Source organism: Triticum aestivum, chromosome 1B (assembly GCF_018294505.1).
Source record: "Triticum aestivum cultivar Chinese Spring chromosome 1B, IWGSC CS RefSeq v2.1, whole genome shotgun sequence".
Lineage (NCBI taxonomy): Eukaryota > Viridiplantae > Streptophyta > Magnoliopsida > Poales > Poaceae > Triticum > Triticum aestivum.
This window is the reverse complement of record NC_057795.1, coordinates 485,785,861-485,803,232: the sequence shown is the minus strand read 5'-3', so window position 1 is coordinate 485,803,232 and position 17,372 is coordinate 485,785,861.

Genomic DNA, 17,372 nt, shown 5'->3' with positions numbered 1-17,372 from the left:
CTTTTGATCAACCGGTTCACCATCTTTGGTTAAGTCAAGATGTCCACTAGTAGGCATGGGTGTAGTCATACCTTTGCATTCTTGCATATTGAACTTCTTGAATAAGTCCTTGGTGTACTTCGTTTGAGAAACAAAAGTACCTTCCTTAGTTTGCTTGATTTGCAACCCAAGAAAGAATTTGAGTTCACTCATCATAGACATCTCAAACTTCTCCGACATTAGCTTCCCAAACTTTTCACTAAAATGAGGGTTAGTTGAACCAAATATAATATCATCAACATAGATTTGGCACACAAATAGTTCTCCATTAACCCTTTTAGTAAAAAGTGTGAATCAATTTTCCCAATTTCAAAGCCTTTTTCAATAAGGAACTTGGTCAAGCATTTATACCACGCTCTAGGAGCTTGTTTAAGACCATAAAGGGCTTTGTGAAGTTTGTAAACATGATTTGGTTTCTTAGGATTGACAAAGCCGGGAGGTTGCTTAACATAAACTTCCTCCTCTATTTCACCATTTAGAAAAGCACTTTTAATGTCCATTTGGTACAAGGTGATATCATGGTGATTAGCATAGGCAAGTAAGATGCGAATGGACTCAAGTCTAGCAACGGGAGCATAAGTCTCACCATAGTCCATACCTTCGACTTGTGTGTAGCCTTGGGCGACGAGACGTGCTTTGTTGCGAACTACTTGTCCATCTTCATCTTGCTTGTTGCGAAACACCCATTTGGTACCGATGATGTTGTGGTTGTTGTCGGGCTTCTCAACCAATGTCCAAACTTGGTTCCTCTCAAAGTTGTGTAGCTCTTCATGCATAGCATTTATCCAATCCGGATCTTCCAATGCTTCTTCGACCTTCATAGGTTCAATGCTAGAGATGAAAGAATAGTTTTCACAAAAGTTAGCTAAACGAGTTTTAGAGCGAGTGATTCTCCCGGTTTGAATATCATTGTAGATTTGCTCGACGGGATGGTCTTTAGCAATTCTTGCTCGAACTCGTGAAAGCTTTTGCTTGGTTCTTGGTTGAACTTCTTCTTCATCTTGTTCTTCTTCTTGGCCTTCTTCATTGTTGGCGTTGTCGTTCTCTTGTCGTGGTGGAGAAGGAGGTCGTTGACGTTCATCTTGATGCACTTCCTCGTTTTCTTCATCTTGGTGTGTCCCACTTGTGGATGCTTCCGTATCAACTCTTGGTTCACCTTGTCGTGAAGTAGAAGCTTCCACTTGGACGGACGAGGTACTCTCCTTCACCTCCGTTGGACGGACCTTGCCAATAGACAAGTCTTGGATTGCTTCCGAAGGATCTTTGTCTCCTACATCAATTGGCAATTGCTCTACTTGCGAGCCGTTAGATTCATCAAACTTCACATCTACCGTCTCTTCAACCTTTCGGGTGAAATTGTTGTAGACACGGTAAGTGTGAGAGTTTGAGCCATAACCTAGTAGGAAACCTTCATGAGACTTAGGAGCAAATTTAGAACGACGATGCTTATCAAGAATGTAGCACTTTGAGCCGAATACTCGAAAGTATCCAACTTGGGGTTTGTTACCGGTGAGGAGCTCGTATGCCGTCTTGCCGAGTAGCTTGTGAAGATACAAGCGATTTGTTGCATGACAAGCTGTCTCAACCGCTTCTGCCCAAAAGTGCTTCGGTGTCTTGTACTCATCAAGCATCGTTCTCGCCATTTCGATGAGCGTCCGGTTCTTCCTCTCAACAACTCCATTTTGTTGAGGTGTGTACGTAGCCGAGAACTCGTGTGAAATCCCTTCTTCGTCAAGAAAGGTGTCCACATTTGCGTTCTTGAACTCCGTTCCGTTGTCGCTGCGAACCTTCTTGATCTTCACTTCAAATTGATTTTGGGCCTTCCTAGCGAAGTTTTTGAAGATCTTTTGGACCTGCGATTTATCATCGAGAAAGAACACCCACGTAAATCTTGAAAAATCATCAACTATAACTAGACCAAAAGAATTTCCACCGAGACTCTTGTAAGAGTTGGGACCAAAAGATCCATGTGAAGTAGCTCAAGTGGCCTCCTTGTGGTCATGATGTTCTTCACGGGATGCCTTCCTCCAACCTGTTTACCTGCTTGACAAGCACTGCAAAGTCTATCCTTATCAAATATGACATCGTTAACACCAAGGATATGGTTCCCTTTAATAAGCTTGTCAAGGTTTCGCATACCAACATGACCTAATCGTCTATGCCATAACCAACCTTTTGAGGATTTAGCAATGAAGCAAGTTTTAGGTTGAGCCTTTTTAGTGAAATCAACAATGTATAGATCACCTCTACGTATACCGGTAAAGACCATTTTATGATTGTCTCGACGAAACACTTGGCAATCTACTTCAGTAAATAAGACATTGAAACCAAAATCAGCAAGTCTAGATACTGAAAGTAAGTTGTATCCAAGAGATTCAACGAGCATGACATTTTGTATGGAGCTATCATGTGATATGGCCACCTTACCGAGGCCAACCACCTTACCCTTTGAGTTGTCACCGAAGGTGACATACTTTCGAGGACCATTGTTTTTAGCAAGCTCACGAAACATGTCTTTATCTCCGGTCATTGATAAGTACATCCACTATCAAGAACCCATTCCTTTCCTCCTGACATATATCCCCGAAGATTTGCCATAAGACCAAAGTGTCTCATTGCATCATCAAGATCGAAGTCACTATCATCATCCTCATCATAGTATCCATGTTCAACATCGTCATGTGGTGGATCAAATCCTAGAGAGGGTGATTCGTTAGAGTGAGTTTGACAATGATCTTGCTTATGAATTTTTATAGCTTCGGAAATAATATCACCAATAATTCCAACATCTCCTTTGGCACGCATAAGGTTTGTAAGTTCAAATAGACGATCACCAAACATAGGATCACTAGTATTCATCTTACTCAAGGCAATAGACTTATGGAGAATTTCATCTAGATTTTTCAAGGAATAATTTGGAAATCGTTCCTCAAGAAATTTCCATATAGTGTAGGCACACTCAAGAGTAGGCAAGTTTATAATCAAGTTTCTAGGCAAGCCTCTAGTGATAAGATTAATAGTTCTAAAATTCCTAATCATGTCAATTGACTCATCAAGAGTAGGATGCATAGGATCAACATGAGGTGCACAAGGGCTAGCAATGTACTTGTTCAAATGATATTGATTGAAAATTACAAGCATCTCATTTTTCCACTCATGAAAATACTCTCCATCAAGAATAGGCACTCTATGTCTAAGACTCCCCAAAGTAGACTCATCCATCTTCCTCCAATGGTGATTAAACCAAGGCAATGGATACCAATGCTCTGATACCACTTGTAGGACCTTGAGAAGAGGTGTCTAGAGGGGGGGGGATTAGACACAAAGTATCAAAGTTGTAGTTTTTAATCTTTTTAAGTTAAAGTGGAGTTTAGGCACAAGTTTAACATTCATAACACATAGCAAGCAAGCATGCAAAGAGTATATGAGCAGCGGAAAGTAAAGCATGCAACTTGCAAGAATGTAAAGGGAAGGGTTTTGGAGGATTCAAACGCAATTGGAGACACGAATGTTTTTGGCGTGGTTCCGATAGGTGGTGCTATCGTACATCCACGTTGATGGAGACTTCAACCCACGAAGGGTAACGGTTGCGCGAGTCCACGGAGGGCTCCACCCATGAAGGGTCCACGAAGAAGCAACCTTGTCTATCCCAGCATGGCCGTCGCCCACGAAGGACTTGCCTCACTAGCGGTAGATCTTCACGAAGTAGGCGATCTCCTTGCCCTTACAAACTCCTTGGTTCAACTCCACAATCTTGTCGGAGGCTCCCAAGTGACACCTAGCCAATCTAGGAGACACCACTCTCCAAGAAGTAACAAATGGTGCGTTGATGATGAACTCCTTGCTCTTGTGCTTCAAATGATAGTCTCCCCAACACTCAACTCTCTCTCATAGGATTTGGATCTGGTGGAAAGAAGATTTGAGTGGAAAGCAACTTGGGGAAGGCTAGAGATCAAGATTCATATGGTAGGAATGGAATATCTTGGCCTCAACACATGAGTAGGTAGTTCTCTCTCAGAAATAGGATGCTGGAAGTGTAGGTTTGTTCTGATGGCTCTCTCCACGAATGAAGAGGAGGTGGAGGGGTATATATAGCCTCCACACAAAATCTAACCGTTACACACAATTTACCAAACTCGGTGGGACCGAATCAACAAACTCGGTCGGACCGATTTAGTAAACCTAGTGACCGTTAGGATTTTCGGTGGGACCGACATGCAACTCGGTAGGACCGATATGGTTAGGGTTAGGGCATAACGTAATCTCGGTGAGACCGATTACACAAACTCGGTGAGACCGATTTTGGTCATTAGCTAACCGGAGAGTTGGTCGGGCAAACTCGGTGGGACCGATTACTCAAACTCGGTGGGACTGATTTTGGTAATAAGTTAACCAGAGAGTTTGCATTGTAATCTCGGTAGTACCGATTGCTCAAACTCGGTGAGACCGATTTTGATAATGGACATACACAGAGAGATTACAATCCCATCTCGGTGAGACCGAGATCCCTATCGGTGAGACCGATTTGCCTAGGGTTTGTGGCAGTGGCTATGTCATCTGAACTCGGTGGCGCCGGATACAAAGAATCGGTGGGGCCGAGTTTGACTTTAGGTTTAGGACATATGTGTGGAAATGGGAAAGTAGTTGAGGGTTTTGGAGCATATCACTAAGCACTGTGGAGCAAGAAACTCATTAAGCAACACCTCATCCCTTCTTGATAGTATTAGCTTTTCCTATAGACTCAATGTGATCTTGGATCACTAAAATGTAAATGAAGAGTCTTGAGCTTGAAGCTTGAGCCAATCCTTTGTCCTTAGCATCTTGAATGAGTTCCCACAACCTTTATTCCATGCCACTCCATTGTTGAACATATCTGAAACATACTAGATAAAAGTGTTAGTCCAACAAGAGATATGTTGACATTAATTACTAAAACCACCTAGGGAGCACTTGCGCTTTCAGCAGCATAGCGATAGAACAAAGCAACTAGCAAGCAAAGATAGAAGTGATATCGAGGGTAATGGTCATCTTGCCTGAGATCCCGCAAGGAAGAAGAACGAGTCCATGAAGAAGACAAACGGACGTAGTCGAACGAATCCTCACAACTCCAGAACGAAACCGAAGCTAATGAGAGAAGCAAACTGGAAAGAAGAAAACAACATGGTGAACACACAAGCATAATCATGGCATGATGCACAAAAAAGTATGATGCATGTCCGGTTTAATGAGGCATGGCATGGCAAAGTGCAACAAACAATACTACAAATTAAGTGGAGCTCAATATGCAACGAGTTGCATATTGACGGAACACCACATCAATTATTTAGTTTCTCTCTCGGTTAGGAACAAAACAATATTAAATGTTATTAAACATGGCAAGGGGTGAAGCATAATTAAACTACCTATTTAGGCAAGTTTAAATGAGGCCGGAAACAAAAAATGATAATTCCGGAAAATCCCCATATGTCATTTAGCAATTTTAAAGCAAGCAACAATTTTAAGCGTTTAAATGTTGTTATCATGATGCGGATGACATAAACTAGTTTTATGCAATTTTATGGAAATGTTGACATGAGCATGATACGAGGCATTTGTCGCCATGGAGGAAGGAAAAAGGTCCCACGGCGGTGAAACAGAAATGATGCCACGGCAACATCCCGGTTCCGGCAACTCGATTGAGATGCTGGTGCAAAGGAATAAGTGTGGGTGCGCGAAACGTGCAAGAGTGATGGGGAGTGATCCCGGATACGGGGTGTCCCACATGTCGGTGGCATGGCTTACGGCGAATGTGCAAGGAACAATTCGGGCACGGTCCAAACACAGGGTGCATCTCATACAACACATGCATTCGGTCCACGGATGTCGTCTCGGGGTTATACCTTTGAAGCGTGCCTTTTCGGAGCGGGTCGAGTTTGACGAAGGAAGTAGTGGTACACGGGCCGTAGTGGAAGTAGTCGTTCTCGTGACGGTAGTGGAAGTATTTGTACACGTTCGTTTCGGAGAGGTACTTGACGAATCCAACGTCTTCGGGGTGACGGTGGTGGTACACGTTATCTTGTGGAACTTCATGGTACGTTGTGTAGTCGTACACGGGTCCTGGCCGAAAATGGTCGCACACGCACGTAGATGAACCATTCATCGACCTCTTGGTACTTGGCGAAAATCTCGAAGATGGCCTTGGCGTTCCTGGTTCGGTGGTTGTGGAGGCATTGCGGAGCCCCGGTGGAGGCGGAGCAGTGGCACAGATGAGCTAGTGCCCGCCAAGGCGCTGGCAGTGGCGTCCACGAGCAGATGCGGGTGGCGGAGGCCATGGAAGGCGCTCGAGCGCGAGGAATGCAGGGCCATGGGCAAGCTCTCTCGGGGAGCTCCTTGGGTGCATCTAGTCAGAGGTTGAAGGCGAGGTTGTGGCTGCCAGAGGCGAACGACGGAGGGGTGCGGAGGAGGCAAGAAGGTGCCGCAGCGGCATGGACTCGCCGGCGTCGAGGAGGATGTCGGGCACAGGGTCCGCTCCTCTCTCTCTGGGTGTGTGGCGGCGTAGGAGGAGGACAAAGGGGGGAGAGGGGATCGATCAGGCGCTGGGAGCTTCTCTCCCTGGCTGGATGTGTGCAAGCGTGTTTGAGTGGCGGCGGAGGGGGAACGAGGGGAGATGAGGATCAGGCAGAGGGTGGCTGGAGCAAGGTGGGAGGAGGGGATCGAGGAGAAAGGAGGAGAGCGGGGTCGAGTGCGGCCTCCTGGCGCTGGCTGTGCATGGCGGCGGCGCACAGGGGGAGATGGGGAACGAGAGGGAGAGAGATCGATAGGAGGGTTAGGGCTATAGGTGCGGCTGGGCCTTGGGCCAAAAGGACTGGGGTTGTAGGCTCTCTTCTCTCTCTCTAGCAGGAAAAAAAGGAAGAAGAGAAAGGCTAGGAGGGCATTTCCTTATGCTCACAAAAAATGAGGAATTTAACAAAAATGGCCCAAGGATTTTTAGAGAATGTAAATTCCACACATGTTGAATTTAACTCAACATGTTTGAATTTCGAAACTCATTCGAATGAACTCCAAATGGGTTGAAATTATAGGAGATGGCCCTACACAGTAGATGTGATTTATGGGCTCATTTGGAACATCTGTGGATAAAGTAAAATTGCAACTCAATTTTACTAAAAGGCACCAAAGGAAGAAAATAAGTTGAGTTGGATAAAAAGGAAATTTGAAGAACCGCACAAATGTGTTATGGAATGGTTTAATATAGCTCCCTAAATATTGGGAGGATATGTTATAAAGAGAAATCACCATTGTGAATATCCCTCGATTTAAATGGTCTGAGGATCCATAGAATTTATTTAGATGAGTTGCAAAAATTAAATGACATGATGGCATGATGGCATGATGCAATGCAACAAGCAAATAAAACACACGACAAAGCTAGGAATAGCTGGAAGTCTTCTAGGGCGCCGGGCTCGGGGCATTACAATATGTATACAAGGAAGGAGCTGGGGCGGGTCTGCATGTGGGAGAGATAGAAAGAGGAGAGTGGTGCACAAGGAGACAAAGTGTGCTTGTTTGCAGTGGGGCTGGTGTGTGAGGTGAGTGTGCGAGAACCACATAACTAAGGAGATAGACGTTTGGGGGCGATGTTTTGTGTGTATGGGAAAGATACACTCTACATAGTGCGTGTGCTTGGGAAAGAGAGATGCCGGGATACCTAGAGAGTGGGGGAAGAGATGTGTGCATGCCCGAGAGACAAAGTGATAGAGACCTATATTAAGGTACGGACTTTAGAAGAGAGAGGGGTGTTAATGTGCTCGTGTGTTCGTGTCTGGGGGAGAGAATGACTTGTGTGTGTGGGGGGGGGGCGACGGGGGGTGGGGGGTGGCTTCAGATAAAGAGTGAGGTGTCCATATTTGAGGGACTTTAGCGTAACTAAGATATATATGGTCAATAGTGTGTGCACTCATGGTTGATCAATTCTCGGCCATGATATCATAGTCGTCCGTACAAGAGCAGAACACTTATAATTTCAGGCGCCAAAAGCTTTCAAACTTCCCGCTCACATCGAAATATCTCGCGCCCGAAAGTTTAGCCCCGTGATATTCCTGTTTTACCCCTGCCACATGAATGGAAAAGGGCTGCTTTGGTAACACCATTGTTTTTCCCTCTTTGCCCCCAACATTCTTACCCAGAGCCCCTCCCCTTCCCCTCCCCTCCCCAACCATGGCAAGCCGCCGAATCTAGTCCTCCACTGCAGCGGTGGACCTCACACCCCGCTAGATCTACATTCTGCACCTTGGAACCCCCAACTGCCTACTCACCACTTCACCGGAGCCACTTCAACGTCTGGCTTGTCCACTGCTCCAGATCTCCTTGATCGCCATCATGGTCCACTGCACAGGTTCTGCATAACCGACGCCCTTGTCCACCACAGTCTAGGCCCTTCACTAACTCCCTCGTCCGCCCCATCGTTGGCCCTTCATACAAGCCCTTGTACGCCACAACAGATCCGCCTCATCGAAAGCACTATACACCGCGCCCGCCGAAGCCTTTGTCCACTGCACCGGACCCGCTCCAAGGACGTCATATTCAACTCCACTGACCCTGCTTTATCGACGCCGCATCCTCATCAGGTTATTTCGATTTGTACTCCTTCAGTTTTTCTCTTCTTTATAATGCAATTGTTCAGTTACCGAAGCTTTCTTGTATGTCGACAGGCGCCACAACCGAAGCACCGGAGCCGCTTCAGCGATGGCGACAGCGTGCCCAAACTCAACCACAACACGAGCACCATCGATGATCCTTAGCTATCAAGTATGACAATGATACCCATACGCCGCCGAGAATCAGGTACTATTATCCAACGGCTGGCGCCTACGTTCACTTTCTTAGCATAAGCACCGAACCTTTGAATTTCTTCAGGGCATCATTCAATTTTTCAGGAGATGCGTTATTCTGCTTGCACCTGTAGGGCCATACTTCTGGCAGTGAACATGTTACAGGTGCTAAATTACATACCAGTGCACATATAGTTAATATGCTTTAGTTTTGTCCTAAGTATTACTGTACTTCCTAGATATCACTGCCTACTATTTTACTTCTTGCATGCTATATTTATGAGAATGCTGTTGTTCTGATGCCACCTGTTGGTTCCAGCAGACTGCTTCATGTTCTCTATACTTAATTACACATCAGCAAACTAGCATGTGGTTCCGCTGCCTTTTGTTTGTTTTACCCTACATTTTCTGATGCTAGCTATTACATCACTGCTCCGAGCCTCTGTTCATTACTTTTTTGTGTGTTCTTGATCTTCCCAAGTTGCATGACTAATTTGATGCTTATATTATTATGGAACTGCCAACCCCATCAAGCAAAATATTTGTTCTTTTGGGGCTGGCACCTCGAACAAGCATACAAATAGAGGAAAGCAGATATATTGTCGTGTATGCACACACCCTTCTTTCATTAGTTTAGATGAACCATTGATGATCAATTTGAACCAGTGCATGCCATTAAAATTAATTTTACCTAAATAGAGGATGCAGAATAAACTACAACAACTAGATTTGCAACCACGGGATGCTGACGATATCTTCAAAGAACATTGCAACAACAGTGAGGCTTCATAACAACATATGGTAAGCCAATGTGTTTTAGTACATGTGAAATGTAATGCGAGCGGGCTGCTTTCTTGGCTTGTGCCCTCAACCTATAATCCTAAAGAATTACAAATAGTTCAGTTGTCTACTTTGCTGTATAGCTTGATCTGAATGCTTGTTTGTTACTTGTTACGCTATACCTGAGTTGGCCAATATGTCAACAGTGCCTGCTATACTATCATAAAGAAATGCATGCCTAGTTCATTTGAGTCCTTAACTTTTCCTCTGAACTTCATCACAAGACTGTCTTCGTAGTTTATATGAGGCCACACTATTAAGTGCTTTCTCAGATTATTTCAATTGCTTAGATGCCTTGGCAACTTAAATATAGCGGTGGTACACTCCCTTTCAACTAGGGATGTCAACTGGGTCATGTTTAATCCCAATTAAAGTCCACTAGTGGTATGATAGTTCAAAAGAGTTTTTGTTTTTTTGAGGAAAATGAACTAGGGAGCTAGCAAAAACTAACTAGATGGGACTGGCGGATGTCGTTTATTTGCCACTTACATCCCTAGTTTCATCTTACCATTTTAATTTCTTTTCAGCTGACGCTTCTTCGAACCATTTAAATATAGCTTGCCATGACCGGCAATAATTCGTATGTCGTTTACCATGTAAACTTACTTCCTGCATCATGCGATAACTATCTCTTACTTATGTCCAGCGGAAACCTTTCAGGATGCCATTCACACTAGGACACAATGTACAACCCCAGAATCTATTTGTGGAAGCAGTGCGCCATCCATGTTACCAGATGGTAGCAGTTCAGAGGCAACACCGCCGGAGAGCAGTCCGAGCACAGATATTATAGTTCTTGAGGCTCTACTAGAGGCGAAAAGAGATGGTGTGGCTGCCATGAATAAGGTAATCTTGATCTTGAGGCTGGAAATTATGCAATTAGCGGCACACATTATGCAAGCAACCCAATAATTGGAGGAAGTAAGAATGTTGCATTTGAAGATGGAGGAGGTCATGATGTTTCTGCTATGTGAAGCCTAGGGTAATCCCGGTTCTTCTTTAGATACCAGTTGAAATTGTCATTAGATTATTGCATGTTGTGTCATGTCTCTGAATGGATTATGTTGTAAGACCCCTTATGTTGTCCATGTGTTGTAATGATCCGAATTTTTTAGGCGAGGTAATCCTCAGTACTTGTATGATTGACATAAGGTGAACTATTTTTCGTGTGAGCATATTGTATTGGATGAAATAACTGTTTGACTCAAAGTGTATCCAACCTACTGAATTCGAAGATCACGACATTTCTAAATCATAATCATATATAAAGGTGGAATAAATCTTTGTTGTGGTTTTCAAGAAATAAATAACAGAACTTAGAATTATCTGTGGATATTCGTAATCGAATACAAATTGGATTTGAATTTAGTTGCCACGGCCCAGGGCAAACGTGAATGCTAATTCTCCCAAGTTTTGAATGAAGCGGCTAAACACCCACTATAATTTGTGGGCTGCCCGAAGCAAGTGTTTGCGAGATGGAAATTACTGTCTACCCCTGACACTTGACATCCTTATTGACTAGATTTACACTGCTGTTGATAGGGGTAGACTAGGAACTTAAATCAGACGTGACACGATGACCTCTGAGCCATTAAGACACGGTGGGCGCCAAACGTGGGTGGCAAAACACATTTGATTCAAGCTCATCCGAAAGACATGTGTCTCTCCCTCCATTTCCCCATTCATACATGGTGGGTGGCAAAACAAACTATCCTCATCCGAAATCGATGTAGGCTAATGTTTTTAATAGGGGCAGATGTGTAACTTCCCTCAGACCTGACACAACCGCCCTACATGTCAGCCCTATTCATACACCATGGGCGCCAACCGTGGGCGGCAAAACACGCTCTCCTCGCCCGAAATCGTTACCGGCAAATATTTGGGAGATGCGAGATTACCGTCCTATGCCCAACCGATGTGATGTCCGAAATTTTAAATGGGGGATAAGTTCATAACTTTCACACATTTCAGACAAGCACATCCCAAAGTTTGAGATCCCCCTCCCCCTCCATTTCCCCATTCATACACCGTCGGCGCCACAGCAACCTCCCCACTACGGCCAGCCTCCCCCGTCCGCCACCCCATCCTCCACCTTGCCAGAGCCTCTACCCCTACCCCATCGTCCACCGCAAGAGATCGACGTCTCTCATCCACGACGCCGGACTAGGATCCTTTCATCGCATCCCCTCACTTGATCGGCGCCGTCGTCCACCTTGCTGTTGCCGCTCCTACAACCGCCTCGTCCACGGCAACATGATTTATCCCCCGACTCAGCCGTTTGTCGTCTAAAGTCTTCGTCCCCGCCGCCGACAGCCATCGCACCCACATCACACTCAACATATCAACAGAGGCCTACACGGTGTCGCAAGAGAGGTGGTACTCTTCCATATGTGCTTAAGTTATTGATCTCACCCGGAAAATAGATCGTAAATTGTTTACTATACTTTTCTTGTCCGTACCAAATCGTAGTGGCTAGTTGAAAGTAAACATTGGTTGCGAAGTAGCTTTGTCCGGTTTGCACCTTCAGATCCGCCATGGCACGGTCACTATACTCGTAAAGCTTATGGTTTCCCCCCTTTATATTCACTACCATCATTGTAGGTGCTTCGTGTCATGCTAGCACTGCTCCTCAAGACCTCAACCCAAAGCTTACGTGTTGAAATACGAATCTGATATGATGCTCATATCACTAAAAAAGAGAACATTTAATTGGTGACCTAATGTTCCTATATTCGTTTTGATAGGCATGTGCGCCACCCACTGGTCCAGCTAGTTCCACTTTCCTGATTATACTCTTGATGCTTAGGGTTTTCCCCTTTTATCTACTCTACTATGATCTGCATAGGTGCTTTCTCTCGTACTAGCATTACTGTAGTGACACTGCGCCTCCTACAGGCCATAGAAACAATGGGCCTTCTATGGGCCGTAGAAACAATGGGCCTTCTACGGGGCATAGAAACAATGGGCCTTCAACGGGCCGTAGAAACAATGGGCCTCCTACGGGTCGTATCATCAATGGGCCTTATATACGCTGTATAATCGATTGGCCAAACATGGGCCAATAACAGGCCACATTATGTCCGTAAACGGGCTAGAGTTGGAATCGTCCATTCATGGGCCGACCCTAACGAGCCGTTATTAATAGGTCGTATTTGATGACGCTACAAAAATGGGTGATACGTCTCCAACGTATCTATAATTTTTGATTGTTCCATGCTATTATATTACCCGTTTTGGATGTTTATGGGCTTTACTTTACACTTTTATATCATTTTTGGGACTAACCTACTAACTGGAGGCCCAGCCCATATTGCTATTTTTTTTTGCCTATTTTAGTGTTTCGAAGAAAAGGAATATCAAATGGAGTCCAAACGGAATGAAACCTTCGGGAGCGATCTTTTTGGAACAAACGTGATCCAGAGGACTTGGAGTGGAAGTCAAGAAACAAGCGAGGCGGCCATGAGGGTGCCCGGCGCGCCCCCACCCTCGTGGGCCCCTCGAGCGTCGACCGACCTACTTCTTCCTCCTATATATACCCATGTACCCCTAAAACATCAGAAGCGACCACGAAAAACTATTTCCACCACCGTAACCTTCTGTATCCATGAGATCCCATCTTGGAGCCTTCGCCGGCGCTTCGCCGGAGGGGGAATCGATCACGGAGGGCCTTTACATCATCTCCAAGGCCTCTCCGATGAGTTGTGAGTAGTTTACCACAGACCTTTGGGTCCATAGTTATTAGCTAGAGATGGCTTCTTCTCTCTCTTTGAATCTCAATACAAAGTTCTCCTTGATCTTCTTGGCAATCTATTCGATGTAACTCTTTTTGCGGTGTGTTTGTTAAGATCCGATGAATTGTGGGTTTATGATCAAGTTTATCTATGAGAAATATTTGAATCTCCTCTGAATTCTTTTATGTGTGATTATGTTATCTTTGCAAGTCTCTTCGAATTATTAGTTTGGTTTGGCCTACTAGATTGATCTTTCTTGCAACGGGAGAAGCGCTTAGCTTTGGGTTCAATCTAGCGGTGTCCTTTCCTAGTGACAGCAGGGCCAGCAAGGCACGTATTGTATTGTTGCCATCGAGGATAAAAAGATGGGGTTTATATCATATTGCATGAGTTTATCCCTCTACATCATGTCATCTTTCTTAATGTGTTACTCTGTTCTTATGAACTTAATACTCTAGATGCATGCTCGATAGCGGTTGATGTGTGGAGTAATAGTAGTAGATGCAGGCAGGAGTCGGTCTACTTGTCACGGACATGATGCCTATATACATGATCATGCCTAGATAATCTCATAATTATTCGCTTTTCTATCAATTGCTTGACAAAAAATTGTTCACCCAGCATAATACTTATGCTATCTTGAGAGAAGCCACTAGTGAAACCTATGGCCCCCGGGTCTATCTTTTATCATATAAGCTTCGAACCTACTTTTATTTGCATCTTTACTTTTCCAATCTATATCATAAAATACCAAAGATATATTTATCTTATCATATTATCTCTATCAGATCTCACTTTTGCAAGTGGCCTTGAAGGGATTGACAACCCCTTTATTGCGTTGGTTGTGAGTTCTTGTTTGTTTGTGTAGGTGCGTGGGACTTTTCAGGAGCCTCCTACTGGATTGATACCTTGGCTCTCAAAAACTGAGGGAAATACTTACGCAACTATTGCCGCATCACCCTTTCCTGTTCAAGGAAAACCAACGCAAGCTCAAGACGTAGCAAGAAGGATTTCTGGCACCGTTGCAGGGCAGGTGTTCGCTCAAGTCAAGACATACCAAGTACCCATCACAAACTCATTTCCCTTGCACTTACATTATTTGCCATTTGCCTCTCGTTTTCCTCTCCCCCACTTCACCCTTGCATTTTATTCGCCCTCTCTTTCCCAATCTCCTCTCTCTCTCGCTTGCCTTTTTGTTTGATTGTGTGTTGGATTGCTTGTCACTATGGCGCAGGATAATACCAAGTTGTGTGACTTTTCCAATAAGAATAATAATGATTTCCTTAGTACTCCGATTGCCCCTCTTAATGATGTTGAGTCTTGTGAAATCAATGCTGCTTTGCTGAATCTTGTTTTGAAAGATCAATTCTCCGGCCTTCCTAGTGAAGATGCCGCTAACCATCTAAACAACTTTGTTGATTTGTGTGAGATGAAAAAGAAGAAAGATACGGATAATGATATTGTTAAATTGAAGTTATTTCCGTTTTCACTTAGAGATCGTGCTAAAGTTTGGTTTTCGTCTTTGCCTAAGAATAGTATTGATTCATGGAATAAGTGCACAGATGCTTTATCTCTAAGTATTTTCCTCCCACTAAGATCATCTCTCTTATGAATGATATTATGAATTATAAACAACTTGATCATGAGCATGTCGCCCAATCTTGGGAAAGAATGAAATTGATGATTCGCAATTGCTCTACTCATGGTTCCAATTTATGGATGATCATACAAAAAATTTATGCCGGATTGAATTTTGCTTCTAGAAATCTTTTAGATTCGGCCATAGGAGGCACATTTATGGAAACCACCTTATGAGAAGGTACCAAACTCCTTGATAACATTATGGCTAATTATTCTCAATGGCACACCGAAAGATCTACTAGTAAAAAAGTTCATGCTATAGAAGAAATTAATGTTTTGAGTGGAAAGATGGATGAACTTATGAAATTGTTTTCTACTAAGAGTGCTTCTATTGATCCCAATGATATTCCTTTGTCTACCTTGATTGAGAATAATAATGAATCTATGGATGTGAATTTTGTTGGTAGGAATAATTTTGGTAACAATGCTTATAGAGGAAACTTTAATCCTAGACCGTTCCCTAGTAATTCCTCTAATAATTATGGAAATTCCTACAATAATTCTTATGGTAATTTTAATAAGATGCCCTCTGATTTTAAGAATAGTGTGAAAGAATTTATGGTCTCTCAAAAGAATTTTAATGCCTTGCTTGAAGAAAAATTGCTTAAAGTGGATGATTTGGCTAGGAACATTGATAGACACTCGCTTGATGTTGATTCTTTGAAACTTAGATCTACTCCTCCTAAGCATGATATCAATGAGTCTCTCAAATCTATGAGAATTTCCATTGATGAGTGCAAAGAAAGAACCGCTTGATTGCGTGCTAAGAAAGATTGCTTTGTAAAGGCGTGTTCTTCTAGTTTCCATGAAAATAATGATGAAGATATAAAAGGTATTGATGTGTCCCCTATTAAATCTTTGTTTTGTAATATGAATTTTGATAATGATGGGACTGGAGATGAGTCAACTTTAGTTAAAAGGTGTCCCAATGATTCGGAGTTCTTAGATCTTGATGCTAAATTTGGTAAAAGTGGGATTGGAGAGGTCAAGACTTTAAATAGCATTGAACCCACTATCTTGGATTTCAAGGAATTTAATTATAATAATTGTTCTTTAGTAGATTGTATTTCCTTGTTGCAATCCGTTGTGAATTCTCCTCATGCTTATAGTCAAAATAAAGCTTTTGGCAAACATATTGTTGATGCCTTGATGCAATCTTATGATGAAAAACTTAATTTGGAAGTTTCTATACCTAGAAAACTTAATGATGAGTGGGAACCTACTATAATGATTAAAATTAAAGATTATGAGTGTTATGCTTTATGTGATTTTGGTGCTAGTGTTTCCACAATTCCAAAAACTTTATGTGATACTCCAGGTTTCCATGATCTTGATGATTGCTCTTTAAATTTGCACGTTGCGGGTTCCACCATTAAAAAGCCTATGGAAGAATCAATGATGTTCTCATTGTTGCAAATAGGAATTTGGTGCCCTTGGATTTTATCGTTCTTGATATAGATTGCAATCTTTCATGTCCTATTATTCTTAGTAGACTTTCCTTAGAACGATTGGTGCGATTATTGATATGAAGGAAGGGAATATTAGATTTCAATTTCCATTAAGGAAAGGCATGGAACACTTTCCAAGAAAGAAATTTAAATTACCTTATGAATCTATCATGCGAGCTACTTATGAATTGAGTGCCAAAGATGGCACCACTTAGATCTATCCTCGCTTTTATGCCTAGCTAGGGGCGTTAAACGATAGCGCTAGTTGGGAGGCAACCAATTTTATTTTTGTTTTTTTGTTTTTGCTTCTGTTTAGTAATAAATTTTAATCTAACTTCTGTTTAGATGTGTTTTCATGTTTTAATTAGTGTTTGTGCCAAGTAGAACCTATAGGATAACCTATGGTAATAGTTAATTTGATTCTGCTGAAAAACAGAAACTTTGCACGCACGAAAATAATTTTAGTAATTCACAGATAAGTGCTTTTGCTTTGATTATTCTTGATGTTGATCAATAGATAAATTTCCCAGGACTAACTAATTTGGTAGGATTTTTAGAGTTCCAGAAGTATTCGAGAGTTACAGATTGCTACAGACTATTCTGTTTTTGACAGATTCTGCTTTTCGTGTGTTGTTTGCTTATTTTGATGCATCTATGGCTAGTATGTAGGGTATGAACCATAGAGAAGTTGTAATACAGTAGGTTTAACACCAATATAAATAAATAATGAGTTCATTACAGTACCTTAAATGGTGGTTTTTCTTTCTTGCACTAACGGAGCTTATGAGGTTTCCTATTGAATTTTGTGTTGTGAAGTTTTCAAGTTTTGGGTAAAGATTTGATGGATTATGGAATAAAGAGTG